Below are 18,319 nucleotides of genomic sequence, written 5' to 3'. Positions count from 1 at the left end.
TTAACAAATTCTGTAAAAAAAACTAAAAACTAATTACACATTTCCCCAACAAAAGGAGAGAATACATTTTTATGATATGATGATTTTGCTTTGTGTGCAGTAAATAAAGTGTACGTTTTCTCTCTATAATACAGAGTCAATATAAGAAGCAATCACCATACATGTACATGTACATGGCAAACAAGTTTAGGGGAGAATAACATTATATATTAACTTGTGTGGGTTGGCTTTGTGGACATTTTCTATGTGAAAGAAAGAAATAGTAAACTCTGTATATTATAAATGTTAGAAATATATGTATAAAGTCTGTAAGAGGAACCATTTGACACTTTTGCCTCATCAGAAGTGCAGTACGACTTTATGATGTGCAGTGTTTGACACATGTATCATAAGTGAAAAGTATTAATACTCAAATAAACTATCAGAAAACCTAGTGATTTCTTCTTTTTGATCCAAGATACGTGACAGACATGTCAGAGATCAGTATGACATAATTATGCTTCTCAGGCTTCAAGGCTTGTGTATCAAATGTGATTAAGCATTTCTCATACAAATAAATACAATGCCAATGAGATTGTCAACTTGAATTAGACCAACAGGCAACAAGCTGAAACTAAACTTACTATTCTCCCTCTGCCTCATGCGATGTTAAATAAATAAACTCATGTCAACAAGTATAGTTTTCCCTAAAATGTAGCTAAAAATAGTGTTTATGCAAGGTTAGGGTGCCACCATTAACTTCCAAATATAGTAGGTTTTGTGTGGCCCTGGTCTTTCCCTAATGGGACTGATCGAGGGTAGCAACTGAGACGTAAGTCAGCCTGTCAGCCTGTGTCTTCCGTGAGGAGGAAGCCCAACAAACCCACGGTGAGGCCTTTAGGAGGGCCATTCAAGCCTCAAGCGGAGCCTGTAGCACCACAGCTGCCCAGGTGGAGCCTGCAGAACCATTGCGGCTCAAGAATCCACCACTCCTGCATGAAGTGTCTGGTGCTGGGAGTCTGGTGCAACACACAGATCCTGGACCTGGCGAGAGCAGGAGTGGACCTGGTGAGACGTAGGAGGGTCTCGGACAGGAGTCAACCCACAGAGCCTATAGTCCTTCCATGCGGCAGATTGATCTTCCCCCAGTCCCGGCAGAGTAGTTCCAGAGCAACGGATTGTGTGGCCCTGGTCTTTCCCTAATGGGACTGATCAAGGGTAACTACTGGGACGTAAGTCTGGACTTGGATCACACCCGAGTGAGGGGTATGATGTTGCGAGACATGAAACCCCGATGACCTTGCGATACGTCACTGAAGATATGTCCCTGCAGGTGCATCCATGCAATGTTTTTTTCTCCGTTCTAGGTGGTGTAAATGTAAAATACATTACAGTAAACTTTTTCCAGTAAACCATTTTCCCCCACACGTGAAACAAAGTTTGCATAAGCGCCAGTCTCAATCTCAACTGATTTCATTCCATCAACAAGGTTGCCCTATTCAGCACAACGTTTAGGGTAGCAGGGTGGGGTATTTTAGCAGCATGCCTATCAGTCAAATGTATGAGAATTCAACTATTTCCTCCCCACACATGAAGCAAGTTTCCATAAACATAAGATTTGAGATCAGTTGAGCTCTGATCCTGCCAAACATTTTTCCACCACTAAAAAAAGATGACTCTCAAAAGTCCTTCTTGACATTTAAACATAACAATTGACCTATAGCTAAGCCCCTCCTCTAAGCATAACATGGGTTAGAAAAACCTCTCCACCAATAGTTTTCCTATATGATAAAACATGGTTTAAAAAAAGAAATGCCACGCACATATTTTTCCAGTGCATATGGTAGGCCTTATTGATGGATTTTTCAAAAATGAACCAGTATTTAATATTTATATTGGTATGAATGAGCTCGGCTGAAAAGTGTCCAAGTGGGAGAGGCCGGGTCTTAGCTATTGGTGAAACTCACATATTCAATAATTAACTTGAAGTTCCTTAAGTTTTGAATCACAATCTTTATATTTATTTTTTCAGTTTTCCACTGCAGAAAGGCTATATAGGCTATATAGATGTTATGCAAATATATTATACATAAACCCTACACATAAACAAGTGTAAGGTTAAAACTATAGCCTGGGTTCCAGCCTGATTTGATGTTTCAGATCCGCGGAAATCAGGCTGGAAAAACACCCCAGTAGTACAGGAAATCAATGATCTGTTCATTGCAGAGGTGAGGCTTGTGCATGCTTATGGCAGATATGAAACTGCAGTTCTGTGACTTCTGTCTGCGAGAGAGTAGAGCTGCACTAGAGGAGAGGATGTGGTCACAGCGTAGGCTGTAGATCATGTTTAGTACCAAGAAATGCAGATGTTAAACCTTAAACCTAACCACAACCCTATTCCTTGCTAAGAACACCTGCCTTCCTGCAAACACCATCTCTGCAGTTCTCTGCGCAAGCAAACTGAACTGAGAGCGTGTGTACTTTCTCTACAGTATGCCATGCAGTATGAGCAAGTGTGTGAGTACTTGTGTCATATCACCAGAGCTGTTACTTATAATCTGGTGCACAAATATGTGTTTTAGTCTACTGGGTAGCATGCAATAGCACTGTATACAGATGGAAATGTAGAAGTCTATTGAAATATTACATCCATCTTTTTCTTTCTTTCTTTCTCAACTTTAATTATAGATTTTTATTAAAATTACATACATTACACACAACACCTACAAAAACCACAGACAAACAGGGTTTTTCCCGACCACCAGCCTTAGTTATTAGCTACGCAAGTTACAGTATTGTATATGATTATTGCTACATTTAAAATGACTATTAGTGGTTCATAATAATCTGCCACCAGTATACACCATATATTGTAATATCAGTCGATGCCATATATCTAGGTATGCTATGTTAAGCCTAAAATAAAGGCTCCATCAGATTATCACAATTTAAATGACATGGAAACTCATAAAGGTGCCTTGGTATTTTCTTCATGAAAGTTTGCATAATGTAGGTGTTGCGTGAGTTTCATAACCATTTGCCCTTTGATGGCTGTAACATTTCCATTGTATATGATTACATTATACATTGGAGTCTCAAACCAATCCTCAATAGAATGATAGATATGAAGTGTTTACCCAACAACAGCTGTTGTGGTGTTTGCCCTATAATCTAACAATATGGAACACTTTTCGCCGTGGTTTTTGTATAGGATCAGCACTGACATGTTATACTGTGGTACTTGCTGCACAGTACCACACTGCAGGCTCTGCTAGAGACACCTGAGCCGACTCCAGGATGAAGTTCAATGCATCTGGCCTGCTGGCATAGAAACCCTCTACACTGGATGGGTCCACAGACCCTTTGCCAAAGGACGTGAATACCAGACTAAAGCCACCTGAGGTGGTCCAACGATACCAGTACATATAAGCATGGCTGTGTCCTGAAGAAGAGCAGTCAACTTTTAGGGACGAGCCAGCTTGAACAGCAAGGTCTCGAGGTGTTTGCTGGATAGTAATGTTTCCCTCTGTGCTTAGATGAAATAAATATAGTTGAATTGAAACAGTTCAGATCTACTTTGCATAGAAATTATCATCATCGTTGTGATTTTAAACAACAGACTAAAACTTACACTGAAGCATAAAGAGACCTAGAAGAAAGTGTCTCCTCATGGTTGGTGCAAGACACGTTAGACAACTGAGTGGAATCTGCAGGTGCAGACAGTGCCAAGAAAAGCTGTCACTCCTACAGTACATACACATGCACTGTGATACTGTGACTTAGCACGACCTCTAATGGTAAAAAGTGAATTACCATGTTCTGAAGAAAAAAACAAGGAGATGCTATTCTACAGGTCTCTTGATTAATGGTCACGGTGTTCTAACTTTTGCTGACAAGATGGGAAGTTTTCCGTCAGGACATATCCGTCACTCCCTTCCCCATTTACACCATGGCCATGTATTGCTCCAAACACACATTAACTAATGTGCCGACAGTGCAGACATTAGATCTCGGGTTGCTTACTTACTACAGCAATATCACCAATAACCAACAAACCAAAGCCAGAGGACGGGACTTTATGCACACACCTACACAGGCTACTGTAGGAGTCTAGGACACATGTAAACACAAATCACGATGGACCATTATTATCCCAATGGATACAGTCAACACAGGTCCAGTGATGCAAATATAGCCCACCCCTGGGACCCAGGACCCATTAAATTGAAAACCTATTCACTGCAGGTATAACACTGAAATCCATATTGGGATAAGAGTGACATCTGCTGGACAGTTATGATACTTTAAGCTCAGCTTTTAACCTGTTCTAGAAGAGTGGCTCCCACTCGGAACCCCCCAGGCCAGGGTCTCCAAATTATTTTTGGGGGTCCCCAGATGATTTCCTGAATGTGCAACATTGTTTTCTCACTCAACTGTAAACAAAACAACATGCAGTATAAGTGTACAGCTACAATTTAATGCCTTTTAAGACCCTTTTAAAAATAAATTGGCCAAATATGTAAGAAAGAGACAAACCTTGTGAAAATCTGAACATGGTTCACTACCATACCAGGCTCCAACATGACAGCAACAGAGCAATATCGTAAACCATGTCAGCACTCGCTGTTGTAGAGTCTACAACACGAATAGCATCCAATACGAACAGCATACAACAAAAACAGCATACAACACAAACGGCAGCAGCATCGTCCAGCAAAGGAATTGGAATAATTAGGCTTGTCATAATTATTATCGCCAAAAGTATTTGAGATAATCACTGTAGGCCCTACTACATTTCTGATGTGAAATGGCACAAGGGACGGTATAGGGAAAAGACCATGGGTGAGAACTGAAGCACAGCTTGCCAGACCTTTTCTGACAGTTGAATTCTGACAGAGTTGAGATATACCGTATATATATATATACACACACACACACACACACACACACACACACACACACACACACACACACACAGTATATATTAATAATGATATTTGGTGGTGGTTTACTGTATGTTCTCTTCACACCTTGTCATGCTATTTTTTGCCACTGGAGGTCGTGCAAATACTGGTCTAGAAGGCACAGCATCAGAGGACATGTGGATCTTTCACTCAGTAACAGTTGCCTTGAACCACCATGAGGGTACACTTTCTTCTAGGTCTCTTTGCGTCTGTGTAAGTTTTACCCTGCTGATGAAAAATAATCATTATAGGCCAGGCCTACAGTTGCACAGCCCATCAGTGAAATATTTAATTCTACCATACTTCCATAGGCACAGTCCCTAAAAGTTGACAACCCGGGCACCGTGAACTCGCCGTAGCCTCATGGCTTGAGTCCTGTGGTTAGTGCTTGGAGCTGATGTTAGGTGTGTTGATATAGAAAAAGATCAAATGGTGGAAGATGAAGAAACAACAATGCTGTGTGGAGTTCAGGGAGGAGATAAGAAAGGCAGCCACAGTCATGAAGGAAGTAAGCAGGAGTAAAAGGAGATGATGGGTAAGGCAAAGAGAGGTGATGTGAGGTGGTATGGGCTAAGATAAAGTATATGGGATATAGGCCTACAGTAAGTAGGCCTACCGGTATATGAGATGTAAGGCAAAGAGAGATGGTGAGGGAGGGAGAAGATTTGTACCAATTGTCTAGACAGTAGTAACAGATTAAGGTGAGTATAGAGATGGAAATGTTCTAGCAAGCTAAGCCAGTGTATTGAGAATGTGGAACATATGTGTCAGGAGTTATTTGTGACAGAAGGGTACGGGTACCAGTGAGAGGGAAGATGAATAAGATGGTAGTGAGACCAGCTATGCTGTACGGCTTGGAAACGGTGGCACTGATGAAAAGGAGGCACAGCTGAAGGTGGCAGAATTGAGGATGCTATGGTTCTCATTAAAAGTGAAATGGAAGGACATGATCAGAAATGACTGAATTAGAGGATCAGCTCAGGTTAGAAGGTTTGGGGATAAAGCAAGAGGTGTGAGGTTGAGATGGTTTGGACATGTGAAAAGGAGGGATGAAGGGTACATGCATTGGGAGGATGCCAAAGAGGAGGTTTAAGGATGCTGTGAGAGATGACATGAAGGTGGCAGGTCACAGAGGAAGATGCAGAAAACAGAACAAAATGGGGTTTACATCACTTTTACAGCACAGCACAGTATGGTACAGTAACGTATGGTACAGTAACGTACAGTACAGTGCAGTATGGTACAGTACGGCACGGTACAGTACAGTACGGCACAGTACAGTACATCACAAAGGTATAGCCAAAGATATGCTGAAATGCAAAATCAGTCTAGTTTTGGTGGCCAGCTTGAAATTAATGGCCGCCATCTTTGAAGTGGCTCGGTTCTTTAATCGAAGAGTGACCTTCAAAAATAATTTGTACCGAATTTCACCCTTGTATCACCTTGTGGACGATTATCTCACAATATGGTTGTTAGCCACCGTACTATATCCCTGAGGTCCACCAGAGGGACTGATTTGCCGAGTGCGTTGGTTGGATTGGTGCATGAACCAGATTATAAGTAACAGCTGGTGACATTAAACCATAACTCAGACACATGCTCATACTGAATCTACAGTTGACATAGAAAACAACAGAGAGAACATATTTCTCTCTTCTGCTTCTGTTTGCACAGATACCTGCAGAGATGATGGTTGAGGAAATTAAGGCAGGTGTTCCTTGCAAGGCATAGGGGTTGTTGTGGTTAGGTTGAAGGTTTCACATCTGTCATTTCTTGGTACTAAACATGATCTACAGCCTATGGCCCTATTGTTCTCCAGTCTACTCCCCCGCAGACAGAAGTGCAGTTTCATATCTGCCACAAGCATGCACAAGCCTTACCTCTGAAGTAATCTGCTATTTGTGCAGAGGAAAAACTGAAAAAGACTTAAGGAACAAAGTGAATTCATAATTCTGTCTGCAGTATAGTACACTTGTTAATTGAGACCTTAATGTTACAATAATAAAGACTTTGTAAATCATTTTCTATTTTTCATCAGCGGAAACAAAAAATCTCATTAGGCATGTCAACTGATATCTCATATCTTATAAAGCTCATGGAAACTTGCTTCACGTGTGGGCAATAAAGGAGAATTGTCACAAACGTCAGACAGGCGTGCTGCTAAAAATATCACTCCTACAATACAGGTGTGCTAATAGGGATATGAGGGAAACCTTTTTGACAGGCACCTTACAGATGGATCCATGATGGATCTAATGGTAACAACTATAGAAAACTATTGTGGACTTGATTTGAGGGGAAATACTAATATACCTGCCCAGTGCCCATTATCTATACCAGTCAGTAGTCACATAAAGGTTCCATCTCCATGAGACATAATGGGTCATTTATTTTTTGTTCATTATATGAAATGAACATACGTTTAGCTATTGAACGTTTAACCACAGGAGAGCACTAGCTGACATGTTATGTTTTGGAATTTATATTAAAGTGATTTTCATGTTGAAACATGTTGCAGATCATTTTAACGTCTATTCAGGCTTTTGGGAGCACTTCAGACAGTATTTAAGTTGCTTGATTCAGTATTTGTGACCCTTCCCAGTATTTTCAACCACAAGTCGGCTCTAATGAAACTTCACAATAGACCGAAATACCTTTTTTTTTAAATATATAAATTTGATCAACACAGCCTTCCTATAGAAACCCACTGTAACTTCAAACTCCATTTTAACCATCTTAGATTCATTGAAAACACCCATCCTTGGTTCTGTTGACTGATATTGTGCCAATACGTGAGGGGGGTGTGTTTTTTCAATTAGCTACGTTTTACATTTATTGTATTTCATATTTTTACTTTATTTATCATCATTATCATAATCACTTGATTTTCTGAAAAGCTTTAATATACTTTTCAGTCATGATAATGTTAATAACAGCACACAAAGTTATTATCATTTAAGGAAAATCTGTATAATGATTTATTCATATGCTTTTACTTACCGGTAGTTAAGAGTAGCTACTGTATACTGTACACATGAACTCATGGTGAGAAAAAGTATCAAATAGTTCCCTCTTGTAAAATACAGACATGATCAGTTCTATTTCCATCCTTTCACATGCAAATATCTACAAAGTCAATATATGTATTGTGCTTTACATTTTTATTTACTGAATCAAAGCAAATGAGATCCTCTGAACTTGGTTGCCATGGTGGTGGCTTGGGTTGGCTCAAAATTCAGTTGTTCTGCTTTTTATATTGACCCTGTGTAATAGACAGAAAAGATGGTTTAGTCACAAAAAAACCCTCCAAAAACGATAGGCTTATTTAAAGGCATAGTATGTACTTTTGTATAATATATATCCCGACACTTTTTTCATTTCCTATCCGGATAGCACAATTTGTGTTAGCCGATACCAGAGAATATTATATATGTTAATAAAAAATGAAAATAAATCTTATTTTGAAGTCCACCGACCAGGAATAGTGTTTATTTATCTTAGCGAGCTATATACACACACACACACACACACACACACACACATAATATATATATATATATATATATATATATATATATATGGAGTGTGCAGTCCCTTCCTTGGAAGGTTTTTCTCTTTTTTGATGTCTATGCCTGCTAACTAGACTTGCACCTCCTACGGGTCTTTTTGGATGTGCAGGAGTCCCTTTTTTGTCTCATATATATATATATATATATATATATATATATACACACATTTTATTTACTTGCCATAGTGTAAACCCCTTACCCCCGTGTCGGATCGGTGGTTAGGACTGGCATATTTGCCGATATGATCAAATAAGGGCGGACGGACACACTTTTCTTTTACCCATAATATTATTTCCTTCTATACCAGCAGTCAGCCACTGGAGTATTGCGGTGGTGTTTACTTGCAAAAACAACTTCTCAATGTATTTAGATGTTTTCACTGCTTGGTTTGGTAGACAAGGATGTTTTTGGGCTACCAAAACAAACAGTGAAAACACAAACAACACCATCCTACTCCAATGGCTGATAACTGCTGTTATAGAGGGAAATGATGGGTAAAACAATTATATATTGTGTAAACACAGCTAAATTGCTAGTACTATGCATTTAAGTATACGTAAATGTTTTTATCAGTTTATCTCTGTGACATTGATGCAGGGATAAGCTGAACTAAACGTCTGTCTCTGTCAAAAAAATTAATTTACTTTTGCCAATGTGTGCGATCCAGTACCTTTGTTCTTCATGATGTTATTTTGAGTGGATAGCGCACAAGACAAGAAAAGTTTTTTTTATCAGGAAAACAATTAAGTCAGTACATGTGCTAAAGTACAAGGAACATGGTTCATGTTCAAGGATCATAAATGGAACCCACCTGAATCCACAGTAAAGCCATAAGGAAGAGTCCATAGAAGCTGCTCTTGGCAAGGAAGAAGATGTAGGACATCTTTGCCGTTTGTGTGATCTTCAAATACTCTTCTGTAGATAATTAAAACATCAATCTGAGTTATTTGCATACAAATAGTCAAACTAGAGACTATTTTGACATCTATATTCATCAGAACAAAACACTGAAAATGACTTTGGTGGATGCTTTCTATCTGAAGTACATTTTAATGTGACCATTGTGTTAACATGCATATTGTCTCTTCAAGAATGATGCACCAATACTCTGACAATAGATAAGTATTCTTACCTTTTGTGGTGCCTGTACCTTCACATGATAGAAACACAGAAATTATAAGACAAGGTTAGTTTAGATGGGTGCTTGCCGTTTTTACATAAAAAGGAAATGTTTTGGTATTTTCCACTATCTATTTAACTTACCTGCATGTACTCCGTAAATTGTGGCAGGGTGAATGGTGGAATTCTTCCCATCATAGAAGCCGACAATGCAAACAAATTCCTTGGTGGGTTGGTTCCAGTCCTCAGCCGGGACCTTCAATCGGCTGGTGATGGTGTACAGTTTGGTGTCTTTATTCTGCAAGGCTGTGTTATCAGTCACCACTCCTGCAGTGTGAAGGTTCCCGTCAACCTTCCAGGACACAGTGACATGGTCTGGGTAGAAGCCAGTGGCCACACATACAAGGGTCTTCTTCTTGTCTGTACACTCGTTTGGAGAAGGTGGAAGGATTCTGACTGTAGGTGGTGTGATATTGACACCAGGCTCTGGTATTGGACAGACAAAAACAAACCGGTAATATTATTAAAGCCGTATTTTGAAGGTCTTCAAAGTATACAGTGCTCCTCCATACAGTACAAATACATACAGTAGGCCCAATTGTAAATAAGGTTCATGTTGACTTCCATATTCCATTTAGAATTCTATACATTAGAAATAAATTAAGAATTGTAATTGTGGGATCTCTAAGGCGATCACACTAATGTTATCTTAGCACTATTGTGTCCCACCCTGTGTTTTGGGGTACCCAACTAGGTATCCTTCATACTTTAGATAAATTAGCTATAAACGTCGTTCCAACTCTACAACCTTCAGCCTACTTGGGACATATCGGCTACCATTTGAAACAAATTAAACTTTTAGAGATGTTTCACTTTGAATTTCCCTATTCATTTCAAATGAAGGAATTTGGAGGAGTCAAGTTTTCCGCCCAACTAGTCTTTCATACGTTCATCCCACTTTAAGAAGAATTTGTACTTTCTAGTCATTATTCTTCTAACATAAAAAGAAAACACTTGTGAAGTGAGGGGTGCACATATTTTAGAGGCATGTTTATGTTCTCATGTCTGTGAAAAATGAAAATTGTAATAAATGTATTACAAGATGTATTTGTATCAGCGAGATGACGTCTTACGCTGTCAATTACTGCCCTAAACAAACATTAAAGTCTATAGTCAAGTAAATGTCTTACCAAGAACAGTTAGTTTGGTGCCACTGTCAAAGTAAGCTGGTTAGTAATTGTTCACACTGACTGACCCAAGGCTACAGAAAAACTCATTTTAAAGACGCTTATAATCCAGAGCGATTTACAGTAAGCAATAAATTGTGCCAAATGTCACATTGCCACAGCTCTACTGCTGAACATAGATTAAAGTTTCTTCGTGTTAAACGTACACAAGGCAAACTCTGAACAGATGTGAAATCACACAATGACAATAGAACATCAAGAATCAGAACATTAAAAAAGTATATAGAACAACATTAACCTTTCATGTCAGATCATTAGTTTGTTTATAGAGGATTCATTTTCTTACCTAAAACAGTGAGTTTAGTTCCAGCTCCAAAGTAAGCCTCAGAGTATAAACACAGTGTGTTAAGAGGTTAACAAAACCCCCTTGTTTACCGACTCTCTCCCCAACCCAACACTTTAGAAATGATTGCACTCACACTATTTTGAAAGGCTTAAAAACCAATGCACTCCTTTCTCCCTCAATGGAGTAAAGTCAAACCTGATTTAAGTCAACCATTTAAACACTAATATTATGAATGTTTCGTTAGGATCACCGGAGTGTTTTTTATTTTACAGTAGGTAATCTGAATCCTACGGACAGATCTTTATTTCAGATTGTAGTCAAAGATGTGCAGGTCTGTTATGTTTCACATAATTACTACCTAACTCTCAACAGTCTGACTTGCTACTAGTTGGGTGCAAAACAAATATGAACTAACCTGTCAGCCTACATACACTGTCTTACCCAATTAACAGTCAACTTTGTTCCATTTCCAAAGTATGCATGAATCATTCCTTACCAGAATTATTTCAGAACAAAGTATTGCTTATATGTCCCTCTTTCTGCTAAGGAAACATGACGTGCAACAACAACAATATATTCACCTAAAACTGTTTTTACCATTTTGTGTTTATTGCAGTGCATTCATTCAAATTGTAAAAGTTCTGACTTACCCAAAACTGTGAGTTTAATTCCATGTCCAAAGTAGACCTCGATACCAGTGTCACACTGATTGCATCCTCTACAGAAAAGTGAAAACGTTCCATAATCCTCAGTTGGACAAATAATCAAACATAAATATCCATTGGAAGTTTACAATTCCATTAGATAAGCAACATCTCAGCAATTGTGTTTTTGATAGTACTAGTCAAACAGCCAGATAAAAGCATGTATGAATTGGTCAATTTACCGTATATTATATTCCACTCAGCTGTTGATCAATCAATTTTAGATCCCCAAGGATACATTGGAGTCCCTCATGGTCATGGTGTTGGAAATAGTTTTTGTTCCCTGTAACAATGATACCAGGTAGTGTACAGTGCTATACATCTACAATACAAGTGAATGGGAAGAGGTTTTTGTATGGCAGCTCTATAGGATTGCATCACCGTGGACCCCTGTCCCACGGTGATAAAGTATTACACAAAAACCTTGATTCTTTCTCGTTGTCCATCTCACCCCTCCATCTCGCTCTATCAGCCCCAGAGCAGGTGCAGACTGCAGAGTGAGGGGGGATGATGAATGAGATTGAACTGCTTCCATGCTGACTGGTGCCATTTCTGTGAACTCTAAGAAAAGAGAGTGAGGGGGGAGGAAAGGTAAGCTTTTTGATTTTTGTGTTTCCTTGGTGCGACCGTACTTACTGTAGGTCGCATTTACTATGAGAACCTGCATCTCCCATCCGTTAGTCACCCACGCCAATTATGGTCATGCCTCGTGACATCACGCCTCCATATACGGTCACGCCTCGTGACATCACGCCTCCATATAGGGTCACACCGTGTGACATCATGCCTCCATATATGGCGATGCCATGTGACATCACGCCTCGTGACATGTCTTGCCACCATTTATGGCACCATTATGCAATTTGTCCTTGCAGTTGTGGGGACTGTGGGCATAAAGCTTTCCCATAAACAATGAGGATAATATACTTATTGGCATGTCCCAGTACAAGAGCATCACTTCACAGCTACTTGAAAGCAGTTGTTCTAAACCTCAATCCCCTACTTTTCTGTTCATGTGTCAGTTTTAGAAAAAAGCCTTTACTGTGTATGAGAGATGGGGGCTCCAATTGTGCGTGTGTTGCAGGTCCCAGGTGGCTGAGACGAGCAATCAGTATTAATGTCCTGATGAACAGGAGAAAGAAGCACACAATCGTTTTTGTTGTTTACAGACTGCTTGCTCTCGATAGAATTTATTCTCAAAATCACAAATCCACTTTGTTTCCCATTTCTTTTGTTTCCTGGTATTATTATGTCAATGTATTTTACTTTAACTTCAACTCAGTTTTCATTCAAATACATCATAAACCATTACTGTACCTCTGGAGTTATCGACATTACAATTCTGCATGTTCTTCCCATATTATTTTACATAGCAAACCTGGTACACTTCATTACCCAAAAACATACAAGAAAGTACCATAATAGACCCTCATTCATTGTCTTGTTTGTCTCATGAATATTCACCTTTTTTAACTCTGTGCACTTTAATAATGCTCATTCCAGTAACTATATTCTTATATACTTGGTTATTGCAATAACACCTTTGGAGTTACTGTACCTACTGTACATAATTAATCACTAATCCTGAGAGCGGAACTTATTCATAACCATGTCCAAATACAATAAAATAGCTGGTCACACTTCTTACAAAACACACATAGTTTACCAAAATGATATAGCAAAAACGGGAGGTCTACTTTGGGAGTGTACACTTGTAAAACCTTGCACATGGACGTCGCCATTTTGTATTGATTGCCACAGCCAAACTAGTGTGTTCTGCCCTGAATTCACTCACAAACAATAATCACATCTTGCAAACACTTCAGAGTTAGGCTCCACCATCAGAACGTGTACTTAATGTTATCATAATCACATAGGTATCATTCAGTGAGTTTATGCACCAAAACCAACCTGATGAACAGGAGAAAGAAGCACACAATCGTTTTTGTTGTTTACAGACTGCTTGCTCTCGATAGAATGACGGTGAGCTTCCGGTCTGTAGGTAATACCAGCCCATGAGAAAGAGAAGGTAAGACGCTCCTATACTGCCCCCTACTGTCCAAGGTGAACTCAATACATTGACTCAGATACATTGACAAGTGACAGCTCTCAAAACTATTTCAAATCACAAAATAAAATAAATAAAACAAACAATAATAATGTGACTACCTTCTAGGTGGGTCACACGCTCCCCGACAAAGAAAATGACTCCCGGCATTCAAAATACAAAATACTCTTTTCAAAATGTACACTTTTTCTTTTCAAATCAAACCTTGTATGTACATGTCTGTGTGTAAGTCAGTATGCAAAGGAAGGAACAGTGTATGGCATCATGACAGTGTACGGCAGTGTTGGGTAGTGTGTGTGATATGGTGGGAAGTATGGTGTTTGGCCTGACTGTATTCCCCATGCTGGCAATGCTAGTGGTCCACAAAGTCCAATACTGTTGACTGACCCCATTGGCTGGTAGGATGGCTGACCAAGAGACTCATATGTCAGCGTCCTGGGTGGTCTCCTGTCTCGCACTGGTCTCCTGACTGAATCACACTGAGGGGATACAGGACTGTCATGGTTAATGTCATACCTGGCCTGGTCAGGTTCATGTTCATGTGCTACATCCTGTCCATCATAGTCTGCTGTCTGTTCAAATTCATGTTCACTTTGTTCATCATCTTCAATCTGTTCTTGCTCCATCAGTTCATGTTCCTCTTCTGTGAACCTGGAATGCTGTCTGTGCTCTACTGCTGGTGTAGTCAACCTTGCTTGTTCCTGTAAGGATGGAGAAGTCACAGGGTTCCTTTGAGGCACGTGTGTGGTTGTAACATCCGGCCTCACTCTAAGCCAGTACTGGGCCCTGGGAACATCATCGTCCGAGTCAGATGAAGCACTGCTTTGTAATGCCTCTCTCTGTGCATCCGTATCTACCCGATTCCCATTCCTTTGTCTCTCCTTAGTCAGTGCTTGGCTCCTCGACGGTTCAGCAACACTCACAGGCAAGTCATTTACAAGGTGAAGGAGATTCCTGTGGAGAGTTCGGACTTTTCCACCACCTGTCTCTGGAGACACTTTGTAAACAGGGCTGTCATTTATTTGTTCCTTCACAATGTTTACTCTTTGTTCCCAGTAGGACCTGAGCTTTCCCGGACCTCCTCTCTCACTCATGTTGCGGACTAAGACTCTGTCACCGGGCTGTAGCACAACTCCCTTCACATGACGATCATATCGCTTCTTGCCTCGTGCACTGGACTGTTGGCTGTTCTCAGATGCAATTCGGTAGGCCTCTTTCATTCTCACAGCCCATTTGTCTGCGTACCCTTGTGGCGTTTCACCCTCCTCTTCAGTGGACAGACCAAATAGCAGATCTACGGGAAGGCGGGGGTGGCGCCCATACATCAGGTAGTGGGGTGAGAAACCTGTGGCCTCGTGTCTAGTGCAGTTATATGCGTGCACCACCTGTGGTAAATGATCCTTCCAGTTGCTCTTTTCCTCTTCTTGCAGTGTTCTCAGCATCTGAAGCAACGTCCGATTGAATCTCTCTGCAGGGTTTCCCTGGGGATGATACGGGGTCGTTCTGGAGTGACTCACCCCAGACAGCTGTTGCAGGGTTTTAAACAGGTTGTTCTCAAATTCTTTACCCTGGTCATGGTGTAGACGGGAACAAAATCCGAACCGAGTGAAGAAGTCACCAAATATTCTCTCTGCAGCTGTTCTGCCTGACTTATTTCGTGTTGCATACACTTGGGCAAATCTGGTGAAGTGGTCTATGACTACTAAGATGTATTCGTACCCACCCTTGCTTTTCTCCAAGTGCATGTAATCAATAGACACCAGCTCAAGTGGTGCAGTGGTTGTGATGCTGCCCATCGGTGCTCTATCATGGACCACGGGTTTCTTTTGCTTGATGCAAGGGCACTGCTTTGTGACATAGGCTTCAATGTCCTTTTTCATGAATGGCCAATAGAAACGATCTCTTGCCAGCCCAATGACTCTCTCTGATCCTAGGTGAGCCATGTCATTATGGAGATACTTCAGTACGAGGGGCCGATATTCAGCAGGTAGGACGAGCTGCTGTCGCCCTCCAGCTCTCCTGTACAACAGGTCACACTCCATATACAGCTTACTCCACTCATGCATGAGTCTTTTCACAGGGCCACCTGCTTTCTTTCTGTCCTCATTTGTCAGTGCTGTTCTTGACTGTTTGAGCTTGATTATCTCACTGATGGCTGCATCCTGCCTCTGAGCTCTGATCAGTTCACTTTGGCTGATGGTGGGTAACGGGGACTTAACTTGTGACTCTGAACTTTGTGCCAGGTTGAGAGAAGCAACATAGGCAATGTCACGCCTTTTCGCAGCCTCACTTCCTTCCCAAGTAGCATGGATGGCATCTCTGTTGAGCTCCTCAGTACACTCTTCAACATAGCTGTTTATGTCTAGTGGGAGACGGGAGAGTGTGTCAGCATCCACGTTGGCTTTTCCTGGCCTGTACTTCAGGTTGAATCTGAAGTCAGCAAGCTCTCCGACCCATCTGAAGCCTGTGGCGTTCAGCTTTGCAGTACTCATCACGTATGTCAGTGGATTATTGTCTGTATACACTGTAAAGGACGGGGCATAAAACAAGTAATCCCTGAATTTTTCACATACAGACCACTTTAAGGCCAAGAACTCCAGCTTTCCAGAGTGAAGGTTGTAGTTCTTTTCAGCGGGGGTCAATGTTCTCGAGCCATAGGCGATGACTTTCAACTTTCCACTCTGTCGTTGGTACAAGACTGCACCGAGTCCCAGCTGACAGGCATCGGTGTGAAGGACAAAAGGCAGTTCAAAGTCAGGGTATGCAAGCACAGGCGGGTGTGATAGGATGTCAATGAGCTGCTCGAGGATAGTCTGGTGACAGGCGGTCCACTGTATGGGGGTCTTTGAGTGCATCTGAGCTCCTTTACCTTTCTTTGTCTTCCTCTGTGTTGCATCAGGATTTCCTTTCACTTGCAGCAGCCCATATATTGGCTTAGCGATACGGGAGAAATCTTGGATATACATCCGGTAGTAACTCAGAAAACCTAACAGCTTACGGACGTCCCCCACAGTAGTGGGTGTCTTCTCCCTCAGTGACTTTACAGCCTCGATGTCTTTTGGGTCGATTCTCACACCATTAGCCGACACCAACCTGCCGACATACCTGACCTCTGGCTTGAACAGCTCACATTTGGTGGGACGCAGCTTGACACCATGACGCTGCAGGGCTCTCAGGACTCGACGTACTGCATCAACATGATCAGCAAAGGACTTTGAATAGCATAGGATGTCATCAAGATATGGAATGCAGCAGTCGTCACGCAGAGTGACAAGCATCTCCTCCATGCTGCGCTGGAAAGCAGCAGGTGCATTGGTGAGACCAAACGGTATCCTCACCCACTCATGTAGACCCCAAGGCGATATGAAGGCTGTCATGTGGCGGGATCCTTCAGCTATGTAGCCCTGATGATAGGCTTTCCCTTGGTCAAGTATGGTGAACCAGCTGTGACCACCCAGGGTGTCCAAGAGATCCTGGATGCGAGGCAGTGGATGGCGATCTGCCACTGTTTTCTGGTTCAACTGCCTGTAATCAATACACAGTCTTAGAGATCCATCACGTTTTCTGACACAGACTACAGGTGCTGAAAAGGGTGACTTTGACTTGACAATCCAGCCTTTTGCAAGCAGCTCTTGGATGTACTGTTTGACCTCTTGATAGAGTGGCTTGGGAATGGATGCATATGTTTTTTGGACAGGAATGTCATCTTTCAGACTGATGGTCATGTGGAGGCTTGGGATGTCACCAATGTCACCATCATCACGTGCAAAAGCTCCTGATTCCTCCATCAACATTTGTTTCACCTCCTCTTGTTGCTCATCTGTCAGATGACTGACATCCACTGGGGGGTGCCACAGGTCTGCAGTGGGTGAGACCTGATTAAAACTGGGGAGAGGTGAGGAGTCAACAGTGTTTACATGAATACTCTTAGGGTCACTGCAGGGACTGTCTGTCTCTATGACTTTGTCAATGGGCTCAATGCTGCCTAGAATTGTGAAACTGGGCAACGTCACATCATGGCTGGAGTGGTTTGACACTGGCACTTTAATGAAAGATCTGTCTGTCTGGTAAATCTCCATTAAGCCTGCTCCAATGCTCAATGTCTCCAGCTGTGCACTGTCGAGGTTGGGTTCAAACAACAAAAATGTCTCTGAGGGATTAACATTGGCTGGTACCCTGCACTTAATGTGAACTACCTGACCTGAATAAATTGTGACCTCTTTGAAACCCACTTTTACAGCAGCATACTCCTCTTCTGGGGAGCTCTGAGTCTGAATAAAAGTCACTATGGCCTCCGCATCAATTTCCATGGCACCAGCGAGGAGATTGGACAGAATGGACATGAGCTTGGGTCGGCCTTCATTGCTTTTAATGAGTTCTTGG

This window comes from Protomyctophum bolini (assembly GCF_963924005.1).
Source record: "Protomyctophum bolini genome assembly, chromosome: 15".
Classification (NCBI taxonomy): Eukaryota; Metazoa; Chordata; class Actinopteri; order Myctophiformes; family Myctophidae; genus Protomyctophum; species Protomyctophum bolini.
Note: the sequence above shows the minus strand (reverse complement) of the source record.